We start from the raw sequence: 13,254 nt of genomic DNA on the forward strand, positions 1-13,254 counted from the left end.
TGTTTAGTTAACTTTTTAATCATGAACTCCATTAACTGTTCAAGCTTTGTATTTTTTGACTGAACAATTAAGACATGATTAGAATTTTAAAGTTTGTCTGAAAATGCAAAAAATTTCTTATAAGTTGCTTTTGTTTGTATTCTTTTCCAATATTTGCGACATTTTTTAGTTATAACTTTAACTGGTTTAATGTTTTTAGTAAAGTACATTGTTTGTATTCAAACTTATGAAATAAATAGCTGATACTTTATATTTTCTTTTAAATTAATTTAATTAGTTTCATAACTTGATATAACTCTTTTGAAGAAAAATAAAATTCATAGTTTAGAATTTATTGAAAAAAAAATATTTAGTAAGTTTTATTCATAAGGTTGAATTAACACCACCTTAAAGAAATATCATTTTTTGTTATTCTTTTAAAATTTTAATTGTTTTTTAATTTCAAGCAAAGTTTTTAATGATAGTTTAATAGTATAAAATACTTACAATGTTTTATTAGTAATTTTCTGAATCGCATAAAGTCTAAAATTAGTTTGGTTTACTTTTATAAACTTAAGATAGTACTTATAGTTGCTCACTTCTATTGTACTGTGATTTAAAATTAATAAATTGTAAATGTTTGTAAATAAAAAAGTTTTTTATTTTAAACTTCCTTGAGCTTAACTAGTTTCATAACAAAATTTAACATTAAAAAATCAAAACAAAAGAGTTAAAATAATATTTTACTTTTTTAGAAAGCTTTTATAAAAATCCAAAAACGTTTGATATCTTAACTTTTTTATTTATTCATCAACCCTGTTAATTAAGTTTATTAATTTAAGTTGTAATTATTTTAGCCTGAAACTGATTTAATTATATATTTTTTTTGTTGGTTAAAATTTCTAAAGAATTATTTTTAATGAAGAAAATAATGTGCATTATCTGTAATATGTATGGGAGTAAATTTATAGAATTATTTATCACTTTGTATCATTATCAGTAACAGTACTATAATATTCAAGATTTTCAAATATTTCTTCCGGTATGTCAATATTTTCTTGTGTTTTTTTTTACTTTGTAGTAATTATTATGTACATAATGTTATTACATTTCGAAAAATGCAACAAATTTTTTTTTAAACTCAGCATTATTGGTCGAAGTACTTTAAAATGTTTCGTCAACAAGCAAGTTTTACTAAAAAAATCACAAGAAACATTGACATAACAGAAGGACGATTTGAAAAACTTAAATATCATAAAGTGGTATTATTATTTAATATCTTAATTTTTAGTAAATGTTTATGCAAGTTTACTTGGTTTTTAAATACTTTTTTTTTACATTATGTATATTAAAGGGGTTAATTAATTTTTAGCTTGGAATTTTAAATGAACTTAAAATTATAATTAGGTATTAAAATTTTATGTGTTATGTAATAGTTTTTTTAGTATTTAACGTTTAGTACCCATAGTTATAAATTTTAAAAGTTGAGAAATTTAATGCAAAATTATATTCCAAACATGTTTTAAAATAACTTTGCTGGTGCTGTTTTAAATAAAACATTTTAGAAACATAATACATAGTAATTTAATAAATTATAATAGTATCTTAATAAGTATATTTAAGATAAGTTTGTTATGTATAAATTCCAATAAATCTTTTCAACTACATACTCTGGAAAATTTATTTATACAATCGTTAAACCTCAGTTTGTATTTACAGAAAAAATATTAGTAGATTTTTTAATTCTTTTTACTAAGTTACTTTATTAGATAATTATTTACTCATACAATTTAAGAAGCTTACTTTGTTTTTTTGAAGTTAATAGTGTATTTAAATTAGTTTAATTTATTCCACGTTTGAATTTAAATTCATTTAAAAAACTTCTAACTAACTACTTCGTTCAATTAATTTTTAAAATTAAGTTTTTTTATCGATATTTACCATATTATTATGTTTTTTAAATAGCTAAAAATAATAATGTTTTTACTACAATATTCTTCACCTTTTTTTTTAACCCAAGTATTTTACCCAAGTTTTTTTTGATCAAAAGTACTTTAAAATAGATAACATTTATTAGATGATGTGTTATTTAAAATGTTTTATACAAAATAAGTATGTAGTAAGACAACTATAGCAAAAAATAAATTGTATAATGCTTTTCCTGTATATATAGTAGCTATTTAAAATAAAACGACTTGGTTTTTATGCTTTGTTTAATAATGTATGCAGGGTTGCCACTCGGTCAGGAAAAATTTTAAAAAATGACAAAAGTCAGGAAAAAATGGGGGTTTTTTAAAAAAGTCAGGAAATTTAATAAAAAAAGAAAAAAAAGTCAGATTTTGTCAGTTTAAATTTACAAAATTCCTTGTTTTCCAAAGCCTTCAAATGGTGAAAATTAATTAAAAGTCCTTAAAAATCAGAAAAAAATTCCAAAATTTTCCTAGAAATTTACAAAAATAGTTAATTTTGTTTCCAATGCCTTCACCTGGTATAAATTAGTAAAATATCCTTTATAAAACTGCAAAACTTTTCTATTAATATATTGAACAAGTACACTACTTGAACAAGTAGATTTTGTAAGCTTTTTAGTATTGATGATCTGTAGCAAGGACACTTTCATAGTGAAACTGTGATATATACACATAAGTTTATCTAGCATAATTTTAGAATAAAAGTCTTTTTTGTTTAAATAATTGAATTCTTTATAACTAAGCAGTTAGTTTAGTATTTTATGTAACAAGTTAATGTGTATACTTTACCTCTTTATAATTTTTAAAGTTGTTTAAATTTATAAATTAAGTTATAAAAGAGGTATACGCCAAGATTAAGTTTACTTATTGTTTGTATTTTTTGTAGAGTAACTTAAGTTTTTAAAGTAAATAACAGTATATTTATTTGTTACAAGTTTTATACTAAATGACAAGAGGAAATATTTTATACAACAGATATATAGTTTACTTTTTTTTTACAGTTACTTAAATATATTTTTTTTTAATTGATTTTTAATTTAAGGATTTTATATTAAATAGTTTGGGTAGTATTTTATTAAACTAAGTGAACTATTTATATAAGTAAAACTGATTTAGAAAAGACAGGAAAATTTTGGTAAAAAGACAGGGAAAAGTCAGGAAATTTTTCTCCGCTTGATCAGTGGCAACCATGTGTATGTTTGTAATCAGCTACTTTAAAAAGGATGATAAAAATGTATATATATGTTCTTAAAAGGCAAATAATGGAACTTAAATAACTACCTTTATCCAGAGTAGCCTAGTATGGTAAAAAAACTTTGAGAAGTAAATCAAAAAAATTGTTATTTTCGATTAAATCATAAAAAATCTTAAGTTTTTAACAATATGATAAGATACTTGGTTTTTTATAAGTATTTAATATATCTAAAAAGTTATTTAGTTTTTTGTTTGGAAATGTGGTCTTTTTATTTGATTTTCATAGTATATGGCTGGATAAAAATTTATATTTAGCAGAAATAGGAAGTTTCCTAACTTAAAATACAATTAAACTTACAAAATGTTTTTTTTAAGTTTTAATTTAAAACTTGCATAACATTATAAAAAGAAGATTCTATTTGAATAACTTTTGAATTACTGCGTCGTAATATATTTTTTTCACTTTTATTTACCAAGTTGCATGAATGTGTTTCAGTTCTATTAGTTTATCATAAGTTCACTGAAGACGGACTTTTGTTTGAAAGCGTTTTGAACTAAACTAGTATGCAATTAATTTGTAGATTTTTCTAACTATTGATGCAGAAGAAAAATCGCAAGTAAAAAATTGTCTGGACTGATTTGAGATATTTATATAAATCTTGTCATAGAATTATACAAATAAAATTATACTTTATGAAGTTATCAAACCCTTACTTTTGATAGAGATGTTATTAAAACCATTTGCAAAACCAAATATTATATAAAATACAGTAAAATTTATTATTAACATAAAGCTGCTGATGTAGTATACAACTAAGTAATAACTCATAAAATAAATATATGTAAATTGTTATACAGCAGTTATTCTTTTCAGTAGCCTAATCTTTTGTGTGGAGATATTAAAAAGGGCTGTCGTATTGTGACTGATATATATTACGTTTAAATTTAGTTAAAATAAGCAGTAATTAAAGCATGCAGTAAAAATGTCATAAGAAAAGCACTTTAAGGATTATTCTACTAATAATTGTAAGGTATATGTGAAAATTCACAACTACAATTTTGTTAACAAGAAAAACATTTTATATTGCACTAGGGTTTACTGGAAACCAGGGTTTTGCAAAGTGGCCCTCGACAGATATTCAGGGAGACATGAGCAGTAAAGGGGGGCATGAGGTTATAATTTGAAGTTTACACTAGGTATTATAAGGTTGCAAATAAACAGCAAAAAAAAAAGGTTTTAGGTGTTTTTAGAGTAATCTTGTTGGAGGGGGCCATAGCTTTTTTAGTTTCTTTAAAGTGAGCCTTTTGAAAAAAAGTTTTGGAAACTCTGCTGTAAACTGTCTAGCATGGTAATTAGTGCTTTTTAAAAGATAAAAAGCCTTCTTTTGTCATAATATCTTTACCTATTTTAATATTTTTTTCTTTACTTTCATAAGTTTTGTAATTTAAACGAAGCTTAAAGTCTGCTTAAAGCGATTTGTTTACAAAAACTAGTCTAAAACTACTTTTTAAATTGTTATAACAAACTAAAAATAGTTTTTTATATTGAAAAATCATGATTTAACTATGAAACATTTTTATATTTTTATCTATTGGAAAACCAATTTGATCTTGTTTACTTTAGAATTTTTAACTCTAATAGTTGTTTCTCTAATAACATATTGTTTTTATTTTCACGAAGATGTCATTTGGTTACAACTTTAGAGCTAAATACTAGTAAAGTTTTTAGTTAAGTTTTTTTAAATCAGGCCGACTTAGACCTTTTTTATTTAACTCGTTAGGACAAGAAGCGTAATGACCTAAAAGTAAAAAATCTACAAGTTCTGACTTATTAGCGACTATATTGATAAAGAACTAAATTAGCTTTAAAATCATTAATAACAAAACTTAACAAAAATATGTTTTGATTTATTGCATTGCTTTGCTTTTGCCATGTTTTAATTTAAAGCCTATGTTTCGGTAACATTAATACCTATTTTTATTTAACTTATTTCATAAACAATATTACACTAAACAAGCAGCGCAAATGAACAAAAATTAAATAGAACTTTGGATTGCACAAACAAATTACTATCTAAAAGCGTAACAAGTTCAGTCTCCTTAACTTAAATTTACTATTCCTTAATTTGAACTACTTTTTGTAATTTTATTATATCAACCATTCAAGTTTTGTAAGTAGTAGATATGTTTTTGTTTTCAGACTTATTATAAAAAATAAGTGTAGAAATTTACTTGTTTCTATAAACAACTTATTCGTTATTACAAAATTTCAAGACTTTGTTTTACAAATCTATAAACTAAAATATTATGTGGATCTTTTATTTGTGATATATAACTAAATGTCACATATAGTTATAAATCACAGTTATACAGTTATACACTTATTACGTGCCTTGTTTTTTTTCAGCAACAGAAGCAGAATTTTTACAATTTTCAAAATAATCAAAGTTAAGTACTAAATGGAAAAAATACGTAAGGTTGTTTAAGATTATTTGGTGAAACTATGATTACCTTCATAAAAATAATTTTCATTATTCATTTTTAGCTGAAAAAATGAATATAAAACAATAAAATATTTTTAAACCTTTGGATAATAATTAATTTAAATGTTTTGAATTGGACTATTTAAACTATTTGTAATTGTTTATATTAAACTAAATAAAACTCATGGTGTCATTTAAATTTTTAAATTAGCAATAGTTTTTTGTTGTTTTTTTAATTTATATAAAAAAAAAGTTTTTAATAATTACTTACAAAAAGAACTTTAATATGAAAATAAAACACCTTTTTTAATAAATTACTTTTTTTAATTTAGCTTTGTTTGTTTTTTTTTTTTTATAAAGTCCTGGACAAAAAATTAAACTTTATCTTGGTGTATGTCTCAAATACTGAATTTTTTTTTGTACACCATATCCTTAGACCAAAATTTTTGAGCGCTTCTTTTTGTTGTTCAACAAAATATATTAGTAAATATTTTTTTTTTGTATTAATAACTTTTTTTTTACGCAAAAAATTATTTTGTTATTAGATAAACTTTATGTCGTAATAAAGGGGTGGGCAACGTACGGCCCGCGGGCCGTGTCCGGCTCCCAACTTTTTTCAAACTTTAATGGGGTCTGGCCCGCAAATGAAAACAACCAGCCCGCGAGCAAAGTTGCTGGCCCGCGAAGAGTCAATATCACAAACTTTTCATAAAACTTTTTATAATACTTTTACAACACAAAACTGTAAGATTTTGACTTTAAAAACATGCTAAAAAATGACTTTATACATTAATTTGTACTTAAAAATACACCACTTTGCCCTATTATTTTGTATTGGAATATCTTTTTGGCAAAAGCAAAGTGTTTTTTCAAGTACGATATTTGTCAATTACAATGTCAGTTCTATTTATAGACATTATTTAAACAATTGACACGTCTCAATCTACATTTTAAGTTGTCAGACTTGAAATTTTTTTTTTAATTTGAAGGATTCAAAAAAGTTATCAACTGTATCCATAAAATTAGAATACGGCCGGATCCAAAACTTAAAAATAATTAAAATCCGACTGGATCCGGATCTCGGCTTAAAATTAGTATCCAGTCGGATCCGGATCTAAAAATTCATATTTCGGCTGTATCCAGATACTGGATTCGGTAAATCGCTAGTTGGAAATGCTCCGGGCCGCAAAAGACTTAATTTTTCCGGATCCGGCCCTTTGATTGAAAAACGTTGCCCACCCCTATTGTAATACAACTTGTTTTTTTTATACAGTAAAGTTTTTTACTTTTTTGATAGTAAAACGATTAATTTGTATAAAATTTATTTAATTGATAAAGCAAAAAAGTAAACAACTTGAGATTTTCTTGAAATCAGCCTTGATAGCTTGCTAGATTCTGTTCAAAAAATTATAACACCCTGGTGCTAAAGAGCAAATTTTCAATTTGGCTGAAATGCAACACTGGTTGCTAAGCACAAGCAGTTTGAATTTGAAAAGACAATGGATTATGCAAATTTTTCAGGATTAATTCATAGTTGCCAAGCACTGACTCTTTTGATTCTGATGACAAATTTCCTCTGAATCACTCATTTCACTGTGGGCTCCAGCAAGTAAACAACCATCATGGATTCAAGTACTCTGTTAATTTCTACTTAGTTTTATGTTGTTAAATATAGTGTTTAAGCAAGAATTTTACTTATAATGCATGTTTTGTCAGCATTGTACATGTCTTAAGTGTATTTAGCTGTTTTAACCATGAGTAGTCCAGTTGCATTAAGGTTTTTTTTTTATGTTAATTACATATTAGATATAATATATTCAAGCTTTTGAATTTTGCAGCATAAGAAAATAGTTACCAATAATAGTAATTCATAGCTTTGAATTTAATTAAAAATTAGGTTTAATTAAATAGTACTTTATATCAGTTTTGCATGTGAATATTATATTAATGAGAGGTAAAGAAAATTTTTACATTTCCAACTAATGTACAGGAATTTAACAACCAGTAGAGTTGAAAATGCATTAACTTTAAAACAAATTACTCAAAAAAAAATTACAAATACTATTTTTATCAATTTTTATATTGTTTTGAGCAGCAAACATTTAAATATTTATGTAAACTAGCTTCTATACAAAGTTTTACCTGTACTGGGATGTTACATTCCTGCACAAGTAAGAATTGTCCTTTATAAAAAATATAATAGCTTGATAGTTGAAAATACATTTTTTTAGAGTGTCAGATTTTTTATGCTGGGTCATAAGTCAGTTAATAATTTAGCTAAGTAAAAAAAGTAATGCTATGGTATTTTTTTTATCTAGGTATTAAAATTTTTTCAACTACTTTTCAATACAATATAAAAGGTTTTACCACTTAAAGGTCAAAATAAATAGTTAAAAATAAGTGAACCTTATCAGAATAGTAGCTGCCATTCGATAAGTTTTTTGCATGAAAATTTTTGTTTTTTGTTATTACACTTCATCAATATCAACAACAAAGATGTAAGATGACCAGTGAGTGTTTGTTAGTATACATTTATTTTTATAATTTTCTTTAAAAAAAGTTAGTAAATTCATTAATGTTTATCACATAGGTACATTCATATCTTTAAAATTACCCAAGATACATTAAATTTAAATAAGTACATAAATAAGTGTCATTATAAGTTGTAAAAGTAACTTTCATCCTTATAATAATTTAATTTAAATCCTTATAACTTTCAAAGTTTCAAAGAAATTTTTAAGGCCATAAGGTGGGGAGGGAGAAAGGGTTTTTTTTTTTAATTTTATTTTTTACAGCTACCAGTTGCTTTTGACAATTAAAAGAAAACAAAGTACATTAGGAGATATCAATCAAAGATAAGTTAAAAAAAAATATTTTGGTTATGGTTAACTTTAGGTGAGCACCAATATCAAGCTGCCATTACCAATAATACATTAATTTCTTATTTAATCATAATTTTAGGCTGAAACTTTATCTTTTATAAATACACGAATAAAATTTAACTTATTTATCATAAACTAATAAACTTAATTATTTAATTGCATTTATTTTACAATATATGGTGATTATATCAATACAATAATTTATGTTGATTATGATATTGTAAACAAAATTGATTTAATATTTTCGTTTATAATATATTAATTCAGTTTGTTCTATGTATTTATATAGCTTGTTTAAAACAAAGTATCGTTTTTTTAGCCTAAAATTATAATTGAATAAGCACACCAATGTATTATATTTTTAGTTTGATATTGGTGCTCACCTAAAGTTAACCATAACCAATATTTTATATAAATCTATCTCCTCCTTCAGTTTTTTAGCAATTGTTTTAAAACTTAGCAGTCTAATCTTTGACAAGTTTTAAAAAATTTAAAGCTTTTATTTAAACATTTTAGATAAAATAACCAAAAGTTAATTATTTATTTAATTTTTCTCTCAATTTTTTTAATTTTTTTTCTTTAAATTGCTTCCTACATGTAATTTGTACTTTTAATTTTGTACAATTTTAATAACATTTTGAAAATTTAAAGTAAGTTTTGTAAAAAATGAAAGAGGAGGTAGATTTTCAGTGACTTTTTCAAAATTTGGAGAAAATTAGTTATGATTTTTTTTAATTTCATATTATTGTATTGGTCTTTTTTCACAAAAAATTGTTTATATCTCTAAATTTATTTTATTATTTTTGCTCTAAAAAGAGTCATATAGTATATATTATAAGCTTTCAAATAAAACCTAATCTTAATTTTTCAAAAAAATTTGGGACCCTCTATGGCCTAAATAAAATTCTATCTCTTATACTAAACACTTCAAATTTTAATAAAATTATTTTTACAGTTTAAAAAATTACTTTTTAAAAGCATGTTAAAGAAAATAAAATTGAAAACAAAATTTATGACCACAGTTTAAAATAAAATCAGTTTTTGCTTATAAAATTAAAAAAAAAGTCATTGTATTTTTGGTTCCTAGTTAAAAAATGTTTTAAAAGATCAAATACGTAATAAATTAAAAATTAAACATCATTGCATTGCCAAAAAGCAATAAACAGTTAACTATTAATTAAAAAAATTAAATTTGCTTCTTCTACATTAGTTATTTTTAGCAAAAACCACATTGCAGGCCAGAAATATAAATCTGGCCAGTTTTCTGACTGCAGTGTTGCCAAAAAACCTGGAATCCTGGCAAAATCTGGAATTTGAGAAATTTTTGAAAAAATTATGAATTTTGAACAAAACCTTTTTTGGAACCTGGGAAAATCTGGAATTTTTATTAGCGTTTACATGTTAAGTACCAAAATTTAACTATACACAAAAATCTATGGTATAGATATAAATTTATTGTCATCATAAATTTATTTTGTTAAAAATAAATTTTAAGAAGCTTTAAGACTTCTATTCAATGTTGTCGTTATACTAATTAAAACAGTTTTTTACCTTAAACTTTATTTTAAACTGAGAATAGACCCCAAGAAAAGTAATTTTGAAAACCTGGAGAAATTTGCCAAAAACATTTGCAAACCCTGTGACTGCTGTCATAGAGGTTAATGTTAAAAAATTAGGCTGTGACAACTCTATTATGACATCATAATGACAAAAAAGTTGCTTGGCAACAATCTCCCAAGCCAAGTATTCACTTCTGCATGTTATAAGATATGGTAATTATGACATCATAAAAGGGTACCCTTACCTATAGGTATATAACCCTGAATTTCAAACAAACCAAATTATCATGGAAATGTGTTAACAAAGTATGTGTTGCTGGTTTGATAAATATACAAATTGTGATAAATCATACTTAAACATATTAACATTTGTTATATAATAATTTTGTTTTTTGTATATTATGATGCCATAATACACAACTTTATAAATAAAAGTTTTATACATTTGAGTACATAACATTGTATCAAACATTATTAGTTCATCTTCTTAATACTTGTTACAGTATCATAATAAATTTAATTCTTGATTCAAAGTAGTAGTCAAGTTTTTTATTGTTATGATTTTACAAATAAATACATATACAATTATCTAACTGTAAACGTTACTTATGAGTTAATTATTCATTAATATCCCCAAATAATGAATTAGTTTCTAAAAATATAAAAGGTTTCTAATGGTTTCTAAAATGGTTTAAAAAAAAGTATTAAGTTGAAGATGTTTAGAAGTCTAGTTGTTATTTAGAATCAGAGTTGTTAAACGACCTGGAATCCTGTAAAAACCTGGGGATTAAGAAATTTTGAAAAAATCTGGATTTTAATAAGTTAAAAAAAAGAAAGACCCAAAATTAAAGAATTTTTACATGTAAAGTAATGAAATTTTGATTGAATACAAAATCTATCATGAAGAAAAAACAAAAGTTTATTATTATTATTTATTTATTTATTATTATATTTATTAAACATTTTTATTTGTAAGAAAGACATTTAAAATATTTTTTATTGTTGTTTAGCTATTTGAGGCAGCTTTTTACTTTAAATTTAATATTATATTAGAAATGGACCAAAAAACTTGTTATTTAAAACACCTGAAAGAAATTTAAAAAACCTGATTTTTTTTTTTAAACTTTAAAACCTTAAAGAAAAAAGTTATTTATTTTGTTAAAGTTTAAATTTAGTATTATTTAAAGTTTATAAGCTATTTTTATTTTTTTAACGGATTTAGTGTCATATTTGAAATATTGTGTTTTATTTAAGTCATTATATTTGGTTATATACAAAAAAGTTATGTTTAATTTAGATTAGAAAAAAGCTAGTTTTTTAGATACAAAAGTTAGCATCAGCTTTTTATAATATTAGTTTTTAGTTAGTTTATTTTAAACAGGCCTTTTATAGTTCTCTTACCTCTTGTACCTATATTTAAAAAAACCAAGAAAAATGCGTGAAATTCTTCATATGCAAGCTGGCCAATGCGGTAACCAAATTGGAGCAAAATTCTGGGAAGTCATTTCTGATGAACATGGTATTGACCCAACTGGTACATACCACGGTGACAGTGATTTGCAGTTGGAGCGTGTAAACGTCTACTACAATGAAGCTACTGGAGGCAAATATGTCCCTAGAGCAGTTCTAGTAGATCTTGAGCCTGGTACAATGGACTCAGTCAGATCAGGTCCTTTTGGACAAATTTTCAGACCTGACAACTTTGTTTTTGGACAAAGTGGTGCAGGAAACAACTGGGCCAAAGGCCACTACACAGAAGGTGCAGAACTGATTGATTCAGTTTTGGATGTTGTCCGCAAAGAGGCTGAGAGCTGTGATTGCCTTCAAGGATTCCAACTTACACACTCACTTGGTGGTGGTACTGGATCAGGAATGGGAACACTTCTTATTGGAAAGATCCGTGAAGAGTACCCTGACAGAATGATGAACACCTTCAGTGTTGTACCATCACCAAAAGTTTCAGACGTTGTTGTAGAACCATACAATGCCACCCTTTCTGTCCACCAACTTGTAGAAAACACTGACAAATCCTTCTGCTTTGATAATGAGGCTTTGTATGATATTTGCTTCCGCACCTTGAAACTCACCACTCCAACATATGGTGATCTCAACCATTTGGTCTCAGCAACTCTCAGTGGTGTAACTACTTGCCTCAGGTTCCCAGGTCAACTTAACTCTGACTTGCGTAAACTTGCTGTCAATATGGTTCCATTCCCCAGGCTCCATTTCTTCATTCCTGGATTTGCACCTCTCACCAGCCGTGGTTCCCAGCAATACAGAGCTTTGACTGTGCCTGAGCTCACCCAGCAAATGTTTGATGCAAAGAACATGATGGCTGCTTGCGATCCAAGACATGGACGCTACCTCACTGTTGGCTGCTACTTCAGAGGACGCATGTCAATGAAGGAAGTTGACGAACAAATGCTCAACATCCAGAACAAGAACAGCAGCTACTTTGTTGAATGGATCCCCAACAATGTTAAAACTGCAGTGTGTGACATTCCTCCCAGAGGTCTTAAGATGTCAGCAACTTTCATTGGCAACAGCACTTCCATCCAGGAGTTGTTCAAGCGTGTGTCTGAGCAGTTCACTGCTATGTTCAGGAGAAAGGCTTTCTTGCATTGGTACACTGGAGAGGGTATGGACGAGATGGAATTCACTGAGGCTGAAAGCAACATGAATGATTTGGTGAGTGAATACCAGCAATACCAGGATGCCACAGCTGAAGAGGAAGGCGAATTCGATGAAGAAGAAGAAGGCGAAGAGGAAATGTAAAATAAAAACTATTCGCATTGTGTTCGTTTTAGAACTATTTTTGTTAAAAACAGACTTTATTTTTTATGTGCAATTAAGCAACCTTTGTTTTTTGTTTAAGCAAAGTAATTACTTGTAGAAAATACTAACTGTGCCTAACATTGTTTTACAGAAAATTAAGCAGTAAAAACTAAACAGAATTACAGGGAAAAATGAGGTGAAAACCCTCAAATTTTTACTATGTCTACAAAAAAAACTAGTTCCAGACAGGGCATAAGCAAAAACAACACACTGCCGCCCCTGACACTGGAGAAGGTTAACAGCAAAACAAAAATACACAATAGAGAGTATATGCGCAGTAAGCTGCTCAAACATAGAAGAAGTACCACTTTCAAAAGGGACCTAACCAGGAGATTGTTAGTTTACTATCTAA

At 26.0% G+C, this 13,254-nt stretch overlaps 1 pseudogene; it reads left to right on the forward strand.

Moving 5' to 3' along the window:
- Nucleotides 1-11,501: 11,501 nt before the first annotated feature.
- Nucleotides 11,502-12,842, forward strand: LOC145840599 (tubulin beta chain pseudogene; annotated as a pseudogene).
- The last annotated feature ends 412 nt before the right edge of the window (nucleotides 12,843-13,254 follow it).

The sequence above is a fragment of the Thalia democratica genome, chromosome 7 (genome assembly GCF_965202585.1).
Source record: "Thalia democratica chromosome 7, ktThaDemo2.hap1.1, whole genome shotgun sequence".
NCBI classification, from domain to species: domain Eukaryota; kingdom Metazoa; phylum Chordata; class Thaliacea; order Salpida; family Salpidae; genus Thalia; species Thalia democratica.